Source organism: Schistocerca piceifrons, chromosome 8 (genome assembly GCF_021461385.2).
Source record: "Schistocerca piceifrons isolate TAMUIC-IGC-003096 chromosome 8, iqSchPice1.1, whole genome shotgun sequence".
Lineage (NCBI taxonomy): Eukaryota > Metazoa > Arthropoda > Insecta > Orthoptera > Acrididae > Schistocerca > Schistocerca piceifrons.
The window spans coordinates 406,569,103-406,589,734 of NC_060145.1; the positions used below are offsets into that span (position 1 = coordinate 406,569,103).

A 20,632-nucleotide genomic window follows, 5' to 3' on the forward strand; every position below is an offset into this window, starting at 1 on the left:
ATACTAAATATAACTGGGGAGTAAAGAAATCCCTGGCAAAATTGCATTATAAGCATTATAAGATGGGATCGGTTGATAGGACACATTCTGAGACGTCAAAGAATCACCAGTTTCATATTGGAGGGAAGTCTGGGGGTAAAACCTGTGGGGGAAAACCAAGATATGAATATAGTAAGAAGGTTCACAACGATGTGGGTCCCAGTGTTATTCGGAGATGATAGGGCTTGCACAGAATAGAGTTGGTTGGTTGGGGAAGGAGACCAGACAGCGTGGTCATCGGTCTCATCGGATTAGGGAAGGAAGTCGGCCGTGCCCTTTCAGAGGAACCGTCCCGGCATTTGCCTGGAATTATTTAGGGAAATCACGGAAAACCTAAATGAGAATGGCCGGACGCGGGATTGAACCGTCGTCCTCCCGAATGCGAGTCCAGTGTCTAACCACTGCGTCACCTCGCTCGGTCAGGATAGAGTAACACGGAGAGCAACATCAAACTCGTCTTCGGACTCAAGACCACAACAATAATAGCCTCATCACTTTATCTGGTGTGATTTAAACTACAGTGTGCGCTAGCGCTAAGTATCTCTATTTGAACTGTTAAAAGCATTTGTCGGCCATACTGTTGTTCCTCCTAGGATTCGTCAGTTGCATTTTATCTGTTTCCTCAGATATCTGCAATTTCGTTTTTGCAGTGTGTAGCTGGAGTCATGACAAACAAATACTGCTCTTTATGTCTCTCATGTGACGCACAGAGTAGACAGAAAGCCCCGGTTTGTTTCCCGTTACAAACAAAACTATTTTTATATACGGACTGGACACGTAAAATTCCGCTTTAAAAATTATTTTGTTTGTAACGGATAACAAGCCACGTTGCATAAAAGACGGTATGAGTAGTATGTGTTTGGTCTCACTCCAGCTACAAATTGCAAAAATGAAATTGCAGATCTCACCCGAAACACCAGAGGAAAGGCGCCTGTCAACTCTCAGAAGCAACGCTTTGTTTACACTGTTCTGACTTATCGTATTTATGACCTTGTCTTTGTATACACTGTTCTGACTTATCGTATTTATGACCTTGTCTTTGAATGAAAACGGTGTCATGCCACACTGTCAACGTGGCAGTGACGTCGAAATTTTGTAAATGAATAAAGAGACGGGTGTTTGACAAGTGCGTTAATGAGACAGTGATACATTTATTGCTGACAGGGATAGAGATCCAAATTACGCAAAATGAAATGCATTTTATCTGAAGATACTATAAGCATGCCATAATGTTATATTGCCACCTTCCTACCTCAAATGGTACAGACATAGTATTTGTTAAAATTTTGTGGTAATTGTTAATGTTAGTGAATACAGACCTTGTGAATCTTTCATTTAGAAGAATAGCTAAAAGGCAACTGCCGACAGCTCAGAGTTAGCAAGAAAATATAATGGATCGCAGCCTATTAAATGAAAAGCTGCACTTCACAAAAACTAATACCATTTTTTTCTCGAGTACTTTACGCATACTGAATTGTAGTTTATTTATGTGAAAAATTTTTGACACTCTAATATTACGTCCCCTAATTCGGATTAAGGAAAAGTGAAGGTAGTCCTCACGTTACGCTTGATAACAGAAGCTAAAGAATACAGATAATATACAACACCAACGTCAGAAATAAAAGAAAGATTCGAGAGCGGGATTAAATTTCAGGGTGAAACGGTATCAGTGATAAGATTCGGTAATGATACCGCTATCCTCAGTAAACGTGAAGAAGAATGACAGTATACGTTGAATGAAATGATCAGTCTTATGGGTACAGAGACTTCATTGTCGATTACAATTAGTGTCAGGGGGACTGTACCTCTGCAGTCACTGCCTGGTAGACAGTCATTTCTTCGTAATTACATTTCTAGAGTTGCATAACTATTCAGTGTGCGTTTTTATCGCCTGTACCCGCCCAGACTATTCACGTTGGTGTGTAGAATATATGAGTCTGGCGTCATACCATCTGACTTTCGGAAAAGTATCATCCACACAATTCCGAAGACGGCAAGAGCTGACAAGTGCGAGAATTATTGCTCAATCAGCTTAACAGCTCATGCATCGAAGCTGCTTACAAGAATAATATACAGAAGAATGGAAAAGAAAATTGAGAATGCGCTAGGTGACGATCAGTTTGGCTTTAGGAAAAGTAAAGGGACGAGAGAGGCAATTCTGACGTTACGGCTAATAATGGAAGCAAGGCTAAAGAAAAATCAAGACACTTTCATAGGATTTGTCGACCTGGAAAGAGCGTTCGACAATATAAAATGGTGCAAGCTGTTCGAGATTCTGAAAAAAGTGGGGGTAAGCTATAGGGAGAGACGGGTCATATACAATATGTACAACAACCAAGAGGGAATAATAAGAGTGGACGATCAAGAACGAAGTGCTCCTATTAAGAAGGGTGTAAGACAAGGCTGTAGCCTTTCGCCCCTACTCTTCAACCTGTACATCGAATAAGCAATGATGGAAATAAAAGAAAGGTTCAGGAGTGTAATTAAAATACAAGGTGCAAGGATATCAATGATACGATTCGCTGATGACATTGCTATCCTGAGTGAAAGTGAAGAAGAATTAAATGATCTGCTGAACGGAATGAACAGTCTAATGAGTGCACAGTACGGTTTGAGAGTAAATCGGAGAAAGACGAAGGTAATGAGAAGTAGCAGAAATGAGAACAGCGAGAAAATTAACATCAGGATTGATGATCATGAAGTCAATGAAGTTAAGGAATTCTGCTACCTAGGCAGTAAAATAACCAATGACGGACGGAGCAAGGAGGACATCAACAGCAGACTCGCTATGGAAAAAAAGGCATTTCTGGCCAAGAGAAGTCTACTAATATCAAATACCGGCCTTAATTTGGGGAAGAAATTTCTGAGGATGTACGTCTGGAGTACAGCATTGTATGGTAGTGAAACATGGACTGTGGGAAAACCGGAACAGAAGAGAATCGAAGTATTTGAGATGTGGTGCTATAGACGAATGTTGAAAAGTGGGTGGACTGATAAGGTAAGGAATGAGGAGGTTCTACGCAGAATCGGAGAAGAGAGGAATATGTGGAACACACGGATAAGGAGAAGGGACAGGATGATAGGACATCTGCTAAGACATGAGGGAATGACTTCCATGGTACTAGAGGGAGCTGTAGAGGGCAAAAACTGTAGAGGAAGACAGAGATTGGAATACGTCAAGTAAATAATTGAGGACGTAGGTTGCAAGTGCTATTCTGAGATGAAGAGGTTAGCACAGGAAAGGAATTCGTGGCGGGCCGCATCAAACCAGTCAGTAGACTGATGACAAAAAAAAACCGCCCAGATAGATGCACGTCATTAAGTGACTGCTTCCAGTGCTTCCGGGACGAGGAGGTATAATGTCTTCGGATCGAATACGCCCGGCAGATTAACGACGAGGGGTCGGGGCGCCAGCCAGCCTAGATGTGGTTTTTAGGGGGTTTCCCACATCGCACTCGATGAATACTGGGCTGGTTCCCACATTCCACATCAGAAACAGGCTACAGAATTTTCTCTAAATGCAGACACATTGGGGTACACTGCCTCTGTCTGGGGGGTGGGGGGTGGGCAGGGGGGGGGGGGGGAGGGTTACACTGCAGCAGCATCAGTATCCCAAGTTCTCCAACAGGTGCAAATCCAGAAAATTTACCGCCAGGTGCCGGCCAAGGAGATTGCGCCGCGCGGGGAAGCCGCCCGGTCTCAGACCTCTTGTCCCGGTCCGCGGGGCTCCCCCCTGTCGGAGTTTCGAGTCCTCCCTCGAGTATGGGTGTGGGTGTCGACCTTAGCGTAAGTTAGTTTAAGTCGATTAAATAGTGTGTAAGCTTAGGGACCGATGACCTCAGCAGTTTGGTCCCATAAGACCTTACCACAAAATTTCCAGTTTCCAAGGAGATTGCAGTGTCGTCGAAGCTTTCATTTTTATGTGTAAGAGTAATACTGCTAAGATGTTATGTATGGAAAAGCCGCTCTCTCAGTCAACAGAAAAGCTGACAATGATAGCGAAAGAATTAACAGCGTGAGAACTGAAATGCCTCGAAAGCACTTTTTTATTTCAACAATAAGGTTTTTGCTACCTGAAGGTAAATAATATTTGTGGGAATCATTTCATTGCCGACTATTATCGTGTAGTCAAAAATACTTAAAAGAGTTAAGAGGAAGGAAAAGTCTGCTCCTTCAAACGAAAAGGGAAAACACCGCTTCTCGTTGTGTCATCAACAACTCTTCACTACCAATGTATCATTCTGATGACAGAAAGTGACAAGAAGGAGAGATATTTCTCGACAGGGCGAATAAGGCGGACAGGCGCGCAGGAGATTAGCATAACGCGGCGTGTCGCGTCCTATACGCTTCTACCTGCAGGGAGAAACGCCGCGGCGAAGCAAATCATTTCGGTACGCTGCGCCGCTGCCACTTCCAAGCCGGTAAACTCAGCAGTGGCACCGCTCTTCCTAGAAATTACGACGTCCTCGCAGACATATCTCTCCTCATACTTATTAACCTACGTTGAAATAAACCTTTCCACGCAGAAAGAGTGACAAACATATTTCTTTTTGTTTCAGATTCCTGCTGTGGCCAGTTTCTCTGGCACTGAATTTCGTCACATGGTTGGTACCATCATTCGCGCTTTTTATACACCATTTTTAAATTTTCTATTTCTATGTATTTCCTTTGCGAAAGGTATCTTTTTTTTCCCTCTATCACCCGATGTTTGTCTTCCTCATGTTTCTTCGTTCTTTTATGGAATCAAATTTAAAACAGATCTAGTAAGTATTTTTCCAGTTTCTGCTTCGCACTGATCTCATTAACTCGTTACTTACACATGACGACTATCTGTTATGCCATTTTCGAATGACCCTGCAGAATTAATGCTGGAATAATTTTTTGCATAATGTAAAAAAGGTGGGAATTTAAGGAGATGGGACCTGCATAAACTGAAAGAACCAGAGGTTGAACAGAGTTTCAGGAAGACCATAAGGGAACAATTCACAGGAATGGGGGAAAGAAATACAGTAGAAGAAGAATGGGTAGCTTTGAGGGATGAAATAGTGAAGGCAGCAGAGAATCAAATAGGTAAAAAGACGAGGGCTAGTAGAAACCCTTGGGTAACAGAAGAAATATTGAATTTAATTGATGAAAGGAGAAAATATAAAAATGCAGTAAATGAAGCAGGCAGAAAGGAATACAAACGTCTCAAAAATAATATCGACAGGAAGTGCAAATTGGCTAAGCAGGGATGGCTAGAGGACAAATGTAAGGATGTAGAGGCTTATCTCACTACGGGTAAGATAGATACTGCCTACAGGAAAATTAAAGAGACCTTTGGAGAAAAGAGAAACTTGTATGAATATCAAGGGCTCGGATGGAAACCCAGTTCCAAGCAAAGAAGGGGAAGCAGAAAGGTGGAAGGAGTATATAGAGGGTCTATACAAGGGCGATGTACTTGAGGACAATATTATGGAAATGGAAGAGGATGTAGATGAAGATGAAATGGGAGATACGGTACTGTGTGAAGAGTTTGATGGAGCACTGAAAGAGCTAAGTCGAAACAAGGCCCCGGGTGTAGACAACATTCCATCAGAATTACTGACGGCCTTGGGAGAGCCAGTCCTGACAAAACTCTACCATCTTTTGAGCAAGATGTATGAGACAGGCGAAATAATCTGACTTCAAGAAAAATATAATAATTCGAATCCCAAAGAAAGCAAGTGTTGACAGATGTGAAAATTACCGAACTATCAGTTTAATAAGTCACAGCTGCAAAATACTAACGCGAATTCCTTACAGACGAATGGAAAAACTGCTGGAAGCCGACCTCGGGGAAGATCAGTTTGGATTCCGTAGAAACGTTGGAACACGTGAGGCAATACTGACCTTACGACTTATCTTAGAAGAAAGATTAAGGTAAGACAAACCTACGTTTCTAGCATTTGTAGACTTAGAGAAAGCTTTTGACAATGTTGATTGGAATACTCTCTTTCAAATTCTGAAGGTGGCAGGGGTAAAATACAGGGAGCGAAAGGCTATTTACAATTTGTACAGAAAGCAGATGGCAGTTATAAGAGTCGAGGGGTATGAAAGGGAAGCAGTGGTTGGGAAGGGAGTGAGACAGGGTTGTAGCCTATCCCCGATGTTATTCAATCTGTATATTGAGCAAGCAATAAAGGAAATAAAAGAACAGTTCGGAGTAGGTATTAAAATCCATGGAGAAGAAATAAAAACTTTAAGGTTAGCTGATGACTTTTTAATTCTGTCAGAGACAGCAAGGGACTTGGAAGAGCAGTTGAACGGAATGGACAGAGTCTTGAAAGGAGGGTATAAGATGAACGTCAACAAAAGCAAAACGAGGATAATGGAATGTAGTCGAATTAAGTCTGGTGATGCTGAGGGAACTAGATTAGGAAATGAGACACTTAAAGCAGTAAAGGAGTTTTGCTATTTGCGGAGCAAAATAACTGATGATAGTCGAAGTAGAGAGGATATAAAATGTAGACTGGCAATGGCAAGGAAAGCGTTCCTGAAGAAGAGAACTTTGTTAACATCGAGTATAGATTTAAGTGTCAGGAAGTAGTTTCTGAAAGTATTTGTATGGAGTGTAGCCATGTATGGAAGTGAAACATGGACGATAAATAGTTTGGACAAGAAGAGAATAGAAGCTTTCGAAATGTGGTGCTACAGAAGAATGCTGAAGATTAGATGGGTAGATCACATAACTAATGAGGAGGTATTGAATAGAATTGGGGAGAAGAGGAGCTTGTGCCACAACTTGACTAGAAGAATGGATCTGTTGGTAGGACATGTTCTGAGGCATCAAGTGATCACCAATTTAGTACTTGAGGGCAGCGTGTCGGGTAAAAATCTTAGAGGGAGACCAAGAGATGAATACACTAAGCAGATTCAGAAGGATGTAGGCTGCAGTAATTGCTGCGAGATGAAGAAGCTTGCACAGGATAGAGTAGCATGGAGAGCTACATCAAACCAGTCTCAGGACTGAAGACCACAACAACAACACAATAAATCTGTCGCTTATGTCCGTGTTAGGAATATTGTTTTTGTGGTGTCACAGCCAGACACCACACTTGGTAGGTGGTAGCTTTTAAATCGGCCGCGGTCCATTAGTATACGACGGACCCGCGTGTCGCCACTGTCAGTGATAGCAGACTGAGCGCCACCACACGGCAGGTCTAGAGAGACTTACTAGCACTCGCCCCAGTTGTACAGCCGACTTTGCTAGGAAAGGTTCACTGAGAATTACGCTCTCATTTGCCGAGACGATAGTTAGCATAGCCTTCAGCTAAGTCAATTGCTACGACCTAGCAAGGCGCCATTTATCCTTTGCTATGTATCTAATGAAGCATGTACAGTAACAAGATCAATGTTCACCAATTGTGGATTAAAGTTAAGTATTCCAGCAGTACGTACTTTTCTTTATAGCATTCATTACGTATCCTGTTTCAGACCTCACGCCAGCCTGCGTGAGTTTAAGCGCGTGCCTTTCGATTACCCGTCACTGTGGATTGGCTGTCTTGCCAGACCACAACAGTTTTATTGAGTGTTTTTCTCTGTTTTTGTACTGTTGAAGCTCGTCAGATCTTGACGTATGGTGCTTACTTTTTATTGGCATCTACTTTCGTTTAATATCAAAACTTACTTCAGAGTCTACTCCACTGACGCATATATGTTTGCAATGAGTTTACAGTCCAAAATCTTATTACTCTATGTGTTCAATGTACTGTGCAAAGACATAATTTGTGTTGAGAATTCTCCTGGTCTCATTTTACTTCCTGGTATCCAGAGGTGCTGAAGGAAGTCAATAAAGATTTTTAAATCTCGTTTGTGCTGTAGCTCCGTTTCTTCATCAAGAATTTACACTGACAAGCCAAAACATTATGACCACTCCCCAACGCGACGTTGGATCCCGCCTGATGATGTTGCGGGCGCGTGATGCAGTAGCAAAAGCAGTGAGCGGAGCAGACCCATACGAGGGATCACCTTAGCGAAGGTATGAGCTGCAAATCGGGAAATCCATTGAGATAGGAGATTTTGATAAAGGGCAGATTACGCAGAGCCCGTGAATGGGCATCTCGAAAACGGCGAAGCTGGTCGAACATTCACCTGCTACGTGAGCATCTACGGAAAGGTATACAGGGTGTTACAAAAAGGTACGGCCAAACTTTCAGGAAACATTCCTCACACACAAATAAAGAAAAGATGTTATGTGGACATGTGTCCGGAAACGCTTAATTTCCATGTTAGAGCTCATTTTAATTTGTTCCTCCACCTACGCTCAATGGAGCACGTTATCATGATTTCATACGGGATACTCTACCTGTGCTGCTAGAACATGTGCCTTTACAAGTATGACACAACATGTGGTTCATGCACGATGGAGCTCCTGCACATTTCAGTCGAAGTGTTCGTACGCTTCTCAACAACAGATTCGGTGACCGATGGATTGGTAGAGGCGGACCAATTCCATGGCCTCCACGCTCTCCTGACCTCAACCCTCTTGACTTTCATTTATGGGGACATTTGAAAACTCTTGTCTACGCAACCCCGGTACCAAATGTAGAGACTCTTCGTGCTCGTATTGTGGACGGCTGTGATACAACACGCCATTCTCCAGGGCTGCATCAGCGTATCAGGGATTCCATGCGACGGAGGGTGGATGCATGTATCCTCGCTAAAGGAGGACATTTTGAACATGTCCTATAACAAAGTGAAGTCACGCTGGTACGTTCTGTTGCTGTGTGTTTCCATTCCATGATTAATGTGATTTGAAGAGAAGTAATAAAATGAGCTCTAACATGGAAAGTAAGTGTTTCCGGACACATGTCCACATAACATATTTTCTTTCTTTGTGTGTGAGGAATGTTTCCTGAAAGTTTGGCCGTACCTTTTTGTAACACCCTGTAGAAGGACAGTGAAACGTCCACTAGGCGCTAAATGGTTGGCTGTCCACGATTCTTTAAGGAACATGATGTTCTGAGGCTTGTCTGCTCTGTAAAGTAGGACAGATGGTGATCTGTTGCATCTCTGGCGGAAGAGCACACTGCTGGTGCACGCACAAGTGTTTCGGAGCACACCGTTCAGCGTACGTTGTTGAACCTGGAGCTCCGCAGCAGACCAGACCTACGTGCTGACGTACTGAACCAATCAGGTCGTCAGTTAGAATTGCAGTGGGCACGGGACCATCGGGATTCAAGCGTCGATCACTGGAAACATGTCTGCTCTTTGGGTAAATTATATTTTTGCTACACTATGTCGCTGGTCGTCTCCACAAACGCCGTCGTACACGTCAGTGGAGTGGACCTTCACTGAAGTAAGTTTTCCTGTCAAACGAACGTGGGTGCGTATAGAAACGTCAAGTTCTGACAAACTTCAGCTCCACGAAAACTGAGAAACAGTCCAGGACGCTATATTGTGACATCTAAAACGTAAAAGAAATTAAGAAGGCTATTCGGGAAGTAACGTCCGACCAGTCACGAAATGGAAACCAAAGTTAGACATTTGTCGTAGCTCCCGTTTTTGCAGGATATTTTTCAGGCCACAGCAATGTCGGTTATTTTATGTTTTATCAAATTACTGATATTCACGGTACACTCGTGAATTGGTGGTACGTAAAAATGTCCACTTCATCGCTACCTCGGAGATGCAGTGTCCCATCATTTGTGCGCCGACTATAACACCACGTTCAAACTCACTTAAATCTTAGAATGAGATTTTCACTCTGCAGCAGAGTGTGCGCTGATATGAAACTTCCTGGCAGATTAAAACTGTGTGCCGGACCGAGACTCGAACTCGGAACCTTTGTATTTCGCGGGCAAGAGCACTTGCCCGCGAAAGGCAAAGGTCTCGAGTTTGAGTCTCGGTACGGCACACATTTTTAATCTGCCAGGAAGTTTCACTTAAATCTTGATAACCTGCCGCTGTAGCAGCAGTGACCGATCTAACAACTGCGCCAGACACTTGTTGTCTTACATAGGCGTTGCCGACCTCAACGCCGTATTCTGCCTGTTTACATATCTCTGTATTTAAAAACGCATGCTTAATACCAGTTTCTTTGGCGCTTCAGCGTATAAGTATCTTTTTCGTCCTCCCTTACAGCACCTGCTATGAAGATATAAGACAGCACTTTGTATACGCTAACATCCGCTCACAAATGAACCTGAAATACAGTAATCAACCCATACATATTCAGGATTAGTATAAAGTCTCGAATTTTCGACAACTCTAACTTGCCTTGTACTGGATGTAAGATATACCTAAGGAACTGAGTAATGTTGCTACTGAAGGCAGCTTATTTACATAACGACACTGCCGAATGCAAAATCCATTTACTATTTTGTGCTCACATCAACTGCAGATGTAAGCAAGTATATACGAGTGCGTGGGAATAACCTGTAAAGGCAGTACACACTGAGGTCACAAAAGTTAGCGATCTGTACATCAAATTGCGGTAGAAATAGAGTACACAAGGTATAAAAGGGCAGTTATTTCGCGGAGCCATCATTTGTACTCAGATGCTTCATGTACAAAAGTTTGCGACGTGATTATTGGCGCACAACGGGAATTAACAGACGATGAACGCAGAATGGTAGTTTCAGCTATATGAGTGGGGCATTTCATTTCTGAAACAGTTAGGAAATTCAATGTTCCGAGGTCCACAGTGTCAAGAATGTGCCGAGAATACCAAAGATCAGACATTATCTCTCACCACGGGCAATGCAGTGGCCTACGATTTTCACTTAACGATAGAGAGCAGTGGTGATTGCGTAGAGTTGTCAGTGCTAATAGACAAGCAAAACTAAATGAAATAACCACAGAGGGTAAAGTGGAACTTAGATGAACATATCCGTTAGGGCAGTGCGACGAAATTTGCCATTAATAGGCTATGGTAGCAGATGACCGACGCGAATGCCTTTGTTAACAGCACGACATCACGTGCAGCGCTGCTCCTGGGCTCGTGAGCGCATTGGTTCGACCCTAGACGACTGGAAAACTGTGGCATAGGCAGATGAGTCCCGATTTTAGTTGGCAAGAGCTGATGGTAGGTTTAGTGTCTGGCGTAGATCCCACGAAGCTATGGACTCGTACTGTGAACAAGACACCATGCAAACTGGTAGTGGCTCCATAATAGTGTGGGCTATGTTTACGTTGAAGGGACTGGGCCATCTGGTCCAACTGAACCTATCATTGATTGGAGACCATTTTCAATCATTCATGGATTTCATATTCTCAAACAACGATGTCATGTCATTGAGCCACAGTTGTTTGCCATTGGTTTGAAGAACATTCTGGACAATTAGAGCGAATGATTTGCCCTCCAAGATCGCCCGACATGAATCCTATCAAACATTAATGGGACATAATCGAGAGGTCAGTTCGTTCATAACACTCTTCACTCTTGCATTTTTTATTTTTTATTTTTTTTATTTTTATTTTGTCATCAGTTTTCTGACTGGTTTGATGGGGCCTGCCACGAATTCCTCTCCTGTGCCAACCTCTTTATCCAGAGTAGCAATATATCCCAATCTCTGTCTTCCTCTATAGTTTTTGTCTTCTACAACTCCCTCTAGTAACATGGAAATTATTCCCTGATGTCTTAACAAATAATCTATCACCCAGTCCCTTCTCCTAGTCAGTGTTTTCCACATATGCATTTCCTCCCCGATTCCTCATTCCTTACTTTATCAGTCCACCTAACTTTCAACATTCATCTATAGCACTACATCTCAAATGCCTCGATTCTCTTCTGTTCCGGTTTTCCCACAGTCCATGTTTCACTACCACACAATGCTGTGCTCTAAACGCACATTCTCAAAACTTTCTTCCTCAGATTAAGGCCTATGTTCAATGCTAGTAGACTTCTCTTGGCCATGAACGCCCTACTTGCCAGGGCTAGTCTGCTTTTGATGTCCTCCTTGCTCCGTCCGTCATTGGTTATCTTGCTGCCTGTGCAGTAGAATCCCTTAACTTCATCTACTTCGTGACCATCAATCCTTATATTAAGTTCCTCACTGTTCTCATTTCTGCTACTTCTCATTACTTTCTTCGTTCTTCGATTGACTCTCAGTCCATGTTTTGTACTCATTACGCTGTTCTTTCCATTCATTATATCACATAATTCTTCTTCACTTTCACTCTGGATAGCAATGTCGTTAGCTAATCGTATAACTGATATCCTTTCACCTTTAATTTTAATTCTACTTCTGAACCTCTCTTTTATTTCCATCATTGCTTCTTCGATGTACAGATTGAACAGTAGGGGCGAAAGACTGTATCCCTGTATTACACCCTTTTTAATCCCAGTACTTCGTTTTTGGTCGTCCACTCTCATTATTCCCTCTTTGCTCTTGTACATATTATATGACATCCGTCGCTACCTATAGCTTACCACAATTTTTCTCAGAATTTCGAATATCTTGCACCATTTTACACTGTCGAAGGCTGTTTCCAGGCCGACAAATCCTATTAACGTTCCTTGCTTCCATTATCAACCGCAACGTCAGAACTGCCTCTCTCGGGCCTTTACGTTTCCTAAAGCCAAACTGATCATCATCTAAGACATCCTGAATTTTCTTTTCCATTCTTCTGTATATTATTCTCGTGAGCAACATGGATGCAGGAGCTATTAAGCTGATTGTGCAATTATGGAGGGCTGTAGAGACAGCATGACTCAGTATTTCTGCAGGGGCTTCCAAAGACCTGTTGAGTCCCTGCCAGGTCCAGTTGCTCCACTAAGCCGAGCTAACGCAGGTCCAACACGATATTAACAGACATTCCATGGCTTTTGTCACTCCAGAGTAAATTTCATAAATGACCACCGTAGGAGGAAAGTAAATCAAGCGAATTTTGGAAGTTATTATTCAGTACTCTAATAACAAACTGCAGTATCAAGATTACAATTGTTCTTCAATGGACAACGTAGAGTTCAATTCCACCGAACATGAAAATCAGTGGAAGAAGGAAATTCCGCACAATCAACAGTTCGCTAACAATATGGAATAAGCGGGAGGTAAATTGAAACCTCTGCCATGGCCTACACTCTTTAAACAACAGATCTTTGATACAAAAAAGAATATATCTATGCAGCTGAAAACTTTGGATCGAAATACGACTTACGCCAAGCTGCGCATCCTAGCAGTGGTTTCGCCATTAATTGCAATGTACTGAAGCGTTGAAATGATCATCAAAATGGAACATCTTACAAAGCCATACATATTATAAAAACAGTCGTATGTGCGAGGTGCATTCAAGTTCTAAGGCCTCCGATTTTTTTTCTCCAGACTGGACAGAGATAGAAACATGCGCATTGTTTTAAAATGAGGCCGCGTTCATTGTCAATACGTCCCAGAGATGGCAGCACCGTACGGCAGATGGAATTTTACCGCCAGCGGCGAGAATGAGAACTGTTTTAAATACTTAAAATGGCGACGTTTTCCTTACTTGAACAGCGTGCAATCATTCGTTTTCTGAATTTGCGTGGTGTTAAACCAATCGAAATTCATCGACAGTTGAAGGAGACATGTGGTGATGGAGTTATGGATGTGTCGAAAGTGCGTTTGTGGGTGCGACAGTTTAATGAAGGCAGAACATCATGTGACAACAAACTGAAACAACCTCGGGCACGCACAAGCCGGTCTGACGACATGATCGAGAAAGTGGAGAGAATTGTTTTGGGGGATTGCCGAATGACTGTTGAACAGATTGCCTCCAGAGTTGGCATTTCTGTGGGTTCTGTGCACACAATCCTGCATGACTACCTGAAAATACGAAAAGTGTCATCCAGGTGGGTGCCACGAATGCTGACAGACGACCACATGGCTGCCCGTGTGGCATGTTGCCAAGCAATGTTGACGCGCAACGACAGCATGAATGGGACTTTCTTTTCGTCGGTTGTGACAATGGATGAGACGTGGATGCCATTTTTCAATCCAGAAACAAAGCGTCAGTCAGTTCAATGGAAGCATACAGATTCACCGCCACCAAAAAAATTTCGGGTAACCGCCAGTGCTGAAAAATGATGGTGTCCATGTTCTGGGACAGCGAGGGCGTAATCCTTACCCATTCCATTTCAAAGGGCACTACGGTAACAGGTGCACCCTACGAAAATGTTTTGAAGAACAAATTCCTTCCTGCACTGCAACAAAAACGTCCGGGAAGGCCTGCGCATGTGCTGTTTCACCAAGACAACGCACCCGCACATCGAGCTAACGTTACGCAACAGTTTCTTCGTGATAACAACTTTGAAGTGATTTCTCATGCTCCTTACTCACCTGACCTGGCTCCTAGTGACTTTTGGCTTTTTCCAACAATGTAAGACACTCTCCGTGGCCGCACATTCACCAGCCATGCTGCTATTGCCTCAGCGATTTTCCACTAGTCAAAACAGACTCCTAAAGAAGCCTTCGCCGCTGCCATGGAATCATGGCGTCAGCGTTGTGAAAAATGTGTACGTCTACAGGGCGATTACGTCGAGAAGTAACGCCAGTTTCATCGGTTTCGGGTGAGTAGTTAATTAGAAAAAAAAACGGAGGCCTTAGAACTTCAATGCACCTCGTATATATATATATATATATATATACAGGATGAATCACTTAAAACTTACACTGCAAATATTGCGGAAATGGAAAGTGCTACTGCTGTCAGGTTTTGACAGAATGGATTGCTAGTCAGGGGCTCGTATTGTTAGCCAATAAACAGATTGTTATAATGCTCGGGAAACTTATTTTTGTGCAAGAATACGATTTTTTAAATGGAAGAATGTCTATTGACGGAAAGGTTTACTGTTGAAATTCCGTGAGAGGGCGTGAGGACATCCTGGGAAGAGTCTGTCAACGTGTTATCTCCTACCACGTATGTCTCGCGAAATGACGAATAGAAAATTTGATAAATTGGTGCTAATGAGGTTAAGTGATGTGCCATTCGCGAATGGAACAGGGTTCGGGGGGGGGGGGGGGGGGGACACACAGTTTTACCAGAAGAGCGCTTCCCCCTACACGATGATGTGGCCTGCGGACTACTGACGTAGATAATTCTCATCTTCCGTAGTTTCAACACGGGACACCTGCACACTTAACCCTCGATCTTAGGAAACAATCTGATGTACAGTTTCGATGACAATGGGCAGCCATAAAGCAGAATAATTTCGTACATCGTCTTCGTTAACTCTTTATCCAGAATCAGGAAGAGTTGAGACATTTACGGTATGCCCCCACTCTCCACTGTCGTACACTCGTACACTCAGAGCGTAATTCGGCCAATGACCTCCAGACATGTAGATCAAACATCCGCGTTCAGACTAAAAGAGGACATCCCCGACGCTGAAGTCGTATTCCACTACTGGCCATTAAAATTGCTACACCAAGAAGAAATGAAGATGATAAACAAGTATTCATTGGACAAATATATGATACTAGAACTGACATGTCATTACATTTTCACGCAATTTGGGTGCATAGATCCCGAGAAATCAGTACCCAGAACAACCACCTCTGGCACTAATAACGGGTTTGATACGCCTGGGCATTGAGTCAAACAAAGCTTGGATCGCGTGTACAGGTACAGCTGCCCATGCAGCTTCAACGCGATACCACAGTTCATCAAGAGTACTGACTGGCGTATTGTGACTAGCCAGTTGCTCGGCCACCATTGACCAGACTTTTTCAGTTGGTGAGAGATCTGGAGAATGTGCTGCCCAGGGTAGCAGTTGAACATTTTCTGTATCCAGAAAGGCCCGTACTGGTCCTGCAACATGCGGTCGTACATTATCCTGCTGAAATGTAGGGTTTCGCAGGGATCTAATGAAGGGTACAGCCACGGGTTGTAACACATCTGAAATGTAATGTCCACTGTTCAAAGTGCCGTCAATGCGAACAAGAGGTGAACGAGACGTGTAACCAATGGCACCCCATACCATCACGCCGGGTGATACGCCAGTATGGCGATGACGAATACACGCTTCCAAGCTGCGTTCACCGCAATGTCGCCAAACACGGATGCGACCATCATGATATTGTAAACAGAACCTGGATTCATCCGAAAAAATGACGTTTTGCCATTCGTACACCCAGGTCTGTCGTTGAATACACCATCGCAGGCGCTCCTGTCTGTGATGCAGCGTCAAGGGTAACCGCAGCCATGTTCTCCGAGCTGATAGTCCGTGCTGCTGCAAACGTCGTCGAACTGTTCGTTCAGATGGATGTTGTCTTACAAACATTCCCTTCTGTTGACTCAGGGACCGAGACGTGGCTGCACGATCCGTTACAGCCATGCGGATAAGATGCCTGTAATCTCGACTGCTAGTGATATAAGGCCGTTGGGATCCAGCACGGCGTTCCGTATTACCCTCCTGAACCCACCGATTCCATATTCTGCTAACAGTCATTGGATCTCGACCAACGCGAGCAGCAATGTCGCGATAGGATAAACCGCAATCGCGACAGGCTACAATCCGACCTTTATCAAAGTCGGAAACGTGATGGTACGCATTTCTCCCCCTTACACGACGCATCACAACAACGTTTCATCAGGCAACGCCGGTCAGTTGGTGCTTGTGTATGAGAAATCTGTTGTAAACTTTCCTCATGTCAGCACGTTGTAGGTGTCGCCACCGGCGCCAACCTTGTGTGAATGCTCCGAAAAATTAATCATTTGCATATCACAGTATCTTCTTCCTGTCGGTTAAATTTCGCGTCTGTAGCACGTCATCTTCGTGGTGTAGCAATTTTAATGGCCAGTAGTGTACTTGCAAACGACACATATACTTCTCTGGTCGCTTACTTAAATGTGTGTGTGTGTGTGTGTGTGTGTGTGTGTGTGTGTGTGTGTGTGTGTATGTGTATGTGTGTGTTTGAATGCCGTAAAGTTCACGGCCAGCAAAGGTGGTGAGCACCTAATGATGTTCAGCGTCTCAGTAACCTCTCTGCGAGCTTAATGAGCCTCGTTACCAGCGCAGAAGAAAATGTGTACTCCTCTCAGAGACTCTGAATGAGACCACTCTAACGAACAAAATGAAAATAAATCATTACGATTCACTTGGCACGTGGGTGCTGTGCTAACGGGCACTAAAACAAATCGTTGTTACGTTCACTGTATACTTGAGAAACACTGCATGTCATATTCACCATGACCTTGTCTTCCCGCGACGAAAAAATTCTTAGCTCCTCCTCACAACATTCAGACACGATGATTACTCTGATACGGAGGTGGACTAACATACCACGGCCGCCGAATTATAACTTTAACCTTTGATAATTTTTTACAGCCATTATATATTTTTCAAATGAATATTATGTTTGTTACGGACTGTACAGCTTTCGTATTTATTTTCAAATAAATCTGAAAATTGTATAGCCCGAAAGGTACAATATATTCATTTGAGAAAGGAGTTTGGCATTTAATTAAGGCCATAGCTGCATCACCATTGTCCAGTGTTTTATAGTATTGAAACGTCCCCTTTGAACAATTATACAAGACTGTCCTTAAACTGACACACAATATTTTGTTAGCGCAACGCAATCTGACTTTCAAAATTCCCTGCAAAAGAATGGCCCTGACTAACATTAAACTATACCTTTCACAAATCACTTACCTCACAAAAATCTTCGCTGCTCAAGCTACTGCAATACAGCGAGCGCCACTACTGCCAGCTAAATAAAAGATTCAAACTATGGAAGGCACTAACTACTGATAGGGATAGTTAGCAAATGAAAGATATTAGTAGAGAACGAACAATGTATTTACCTTGATATCATCATATATAAATATAGCAGTTCATGACAAATTTCAAAACTCCGCCATCTCTCTCCCCACATCCACCACTGCTGGCGGCTCACCTCCAACTGTGCAACGCTACGCGCTGTTCACAGCCAGCTGCCTAACACTACAATGGCGAGTATTACAACAATGCAAAGCAGCCACAGACTGCACACAGCACAGCCAGTGATTTTCATATTGAGCGCTACGTAACGTTGCCAATAAGAAAACATAAACAGCCTACTTACAGTATTAGCGGGATTTGGAAGTGATACTGACCTGCTTAATTTTCTACAGACGTTCGAGGTATCGGAGGTGGCTAATGCCTAAGCAAAGCCGCAGCGAACAGAATAAGAACGCATGTAAGATCGGATCAATTTTAGGACTGGATTCAGAACTTGAGAGCAGGTAGAACTCAAAAAACCAGGTATGGAGGTAATTTTGTGAGTACGCCACGGGAAAAATGTGGATCACCTGTTCACGACATATGCTAATGACGTGGTGGAGAACACCGGATGTTCTGAAAATATATTATTATCTGATATTGTCACACGAGGAGGCAGGCGATCTATTATGTTAAAGTGCGTGGATAAAAATCCTAACTCAAGGTCGCAAAAATTCCTTTACTGATAATTAGTTTCAGCCCATTGAATGGCCATCTTCAGATCAATAAAAATTATTGCTTAATTCCGTATCTATCAGCCACCATGTACTACATATTTTCATAATTCGTTGATATGAACCCTATTGTTGGTATGTACATGCTAAAGTCGGGGTTACATAATTTACAACTCTATGATACATGGCTAAAATTGTAAATTATGTAACCATGACGACCTTCTATTTAACAACAAGAGCGATTCAGCTCAACAAATTATGACTATGTAATGTCTGGCTGCTAATTGACACTGAATTAAGTTATAATTTTTATTGCTCTGAAGATGGCTCGGCAATGAGCTGAAAGTAGTTATCAATAAAGTAATTTTTGCGATCTTGACTTAGGATTTTTAACTCTGAAATTAATTAACTTTCCCTACTGAATGTGTCTTCAATCTGTGTCCAATTCAAATTAGCGTCCTGTGAATTACCTCCTCTGTATTCCTACAGATTACACACGCCTAACCACATTTATACTATCAACGCAGAGGGTCCTAGTTGTGCTCCGTGGCACCAAGGCAGACTACGCACTTTATAATTGTCCACCCATCTGGTTTCTTCTACAGATTTCCCTGAACAGAAGCAGTACTCGGGTTGTAAATTCATGCTTCTTGATGTGAGGCTGTAAGAAACTTGTAATGAGTGCGTTAAGACCCACTATGCCACTAAATAAGTAGTACGATTTCAGAAAGGATTGCCATAAGTTTTTAATTGATGAGTGACGCCGCAGACATAGCTGACAATACGCTTTCACTTACGATATCAACGTAACACTAACTGTTATGTGACAGTGATAAGCCTAGTCCTTAAAATACTTCACATGAATGTACAATCACGTATAAAAATAAACTTCCTACTTCAGCCTGCACTGATCGCCGAGACGCTATTCAACAACATAATTACATAGACAACGCACAGCGAAGAAGATAATCGTGCTGCTTCCCGCCTAAAACCGTACCGTCCAGCTGCTCCACTCGGCGCGCCCATTCCATTCTCACAAACACGACCGGTCAGTGAGCCAAAGGTGGGCGGGGTGCTTAGTCTGCATTTCGTGATACTAAGCCAGCTAAAGAAAAATTGTTACACGCTGAGGTGATAAAAGTCAAGGGATACCTCCTGATATCTTGTCGGACCTCCTTTTGCCCCGAGTACTGCGGCAATGGACTCAACAAGTTATTGGAAGTCCTCAGTAGAAGTACTGAGCCATGATGCCTCTACAGCCGTCTATAATTGCGAAAGTGTTATCGACGTAGCATTTCGTGCACGATCTGACCTCTCGATAACGTCCCATAAACGTTCGACGGGAGTCATGTCGGGCGTTCTAGGTGGCTAAGTCATTCGCTCGAACTGTCCAGGATGTTCAGACAAACTGTGAACAACTGTGGCCTTGTGCATTCTCGTCCATAAAAATTCCATCGTTGTTTGGGAACATGAAGTTCATGAAAGGTTCCACATGGTCTCCAAGTAGCCGAACATAACCATTTCCACGTAATGACGGTACAGCTGGATTAGAGGAGCCAGACAATTCCATGTAAAAACATTCCACCCCATGATAGAGCCAACACCGGCTTGGATCTTTGGCTTAGAGGAGTCTGTGCTACAGTCGAACCTTACCATCAGCTCTCACCTACTGAAATTGGGACTCATCTGAACAGGCCACGGTTTTCCAGTCGTCTATTGTCCATGAGAGGCGCTGCTAGCGATATCATGCTGTTACCAAAGGGACTCGATTCGGTCGTCTGCTGCCGAAGGCTGTTAACGCCACATTTCGCCACACTGTCCTAACGGATACGTTCGTCGTACGTCTTACACTGATTTCTGCGGTTATTTCACGTAGTGTTGTTTGTCTGTTATCGCTGACAACTATGTAGACGTCGTTGCTCTCGGTCGTTGTCAATGGTGAGAAGTAATATCTGACTGAATTTTGGTGTTCTCGACTCACGCTTGACACTGTGGAACTCGGAATGTTGAATTCCCTAACAACGAATATCCTACATGTCTAGTTCCAACTACCATTTCGCGCTCAATGTCTGTTAATTCCCATCGTGCGACCATAATCACGGAAACCTTTCCACATGGTTCACCTGAGTACAAAAGACAGCTCCGCCAATGCACTGCCCTTTTATGCCTTACGTACGCGGTACTACCGCCATCTGTATATGTGCACATCGTTGTCCCA

General features: G+C 43.2%; 1 protein-coding gene across 1 annotated transcript in view; it reads left to right on the top strand.

The window, feature by feature from the left end:
* LOC124712385 overlaps positions 1 to 20,632 on the top strand; it is a 719,796-nt gene that overhangs the window by 447,505 nt on the left and 251,659 nt on the right. The window contains exon 5 of the mRNA XM_047242681.1: positions 4,599 to 4,643. The gene's annotated coding sequence lies outside the window, so the exon portion shown is untranslated. The remainder of the gene's footprint in view (positions 1 to 4,598; positions 4,644 to 20,632) is intronic.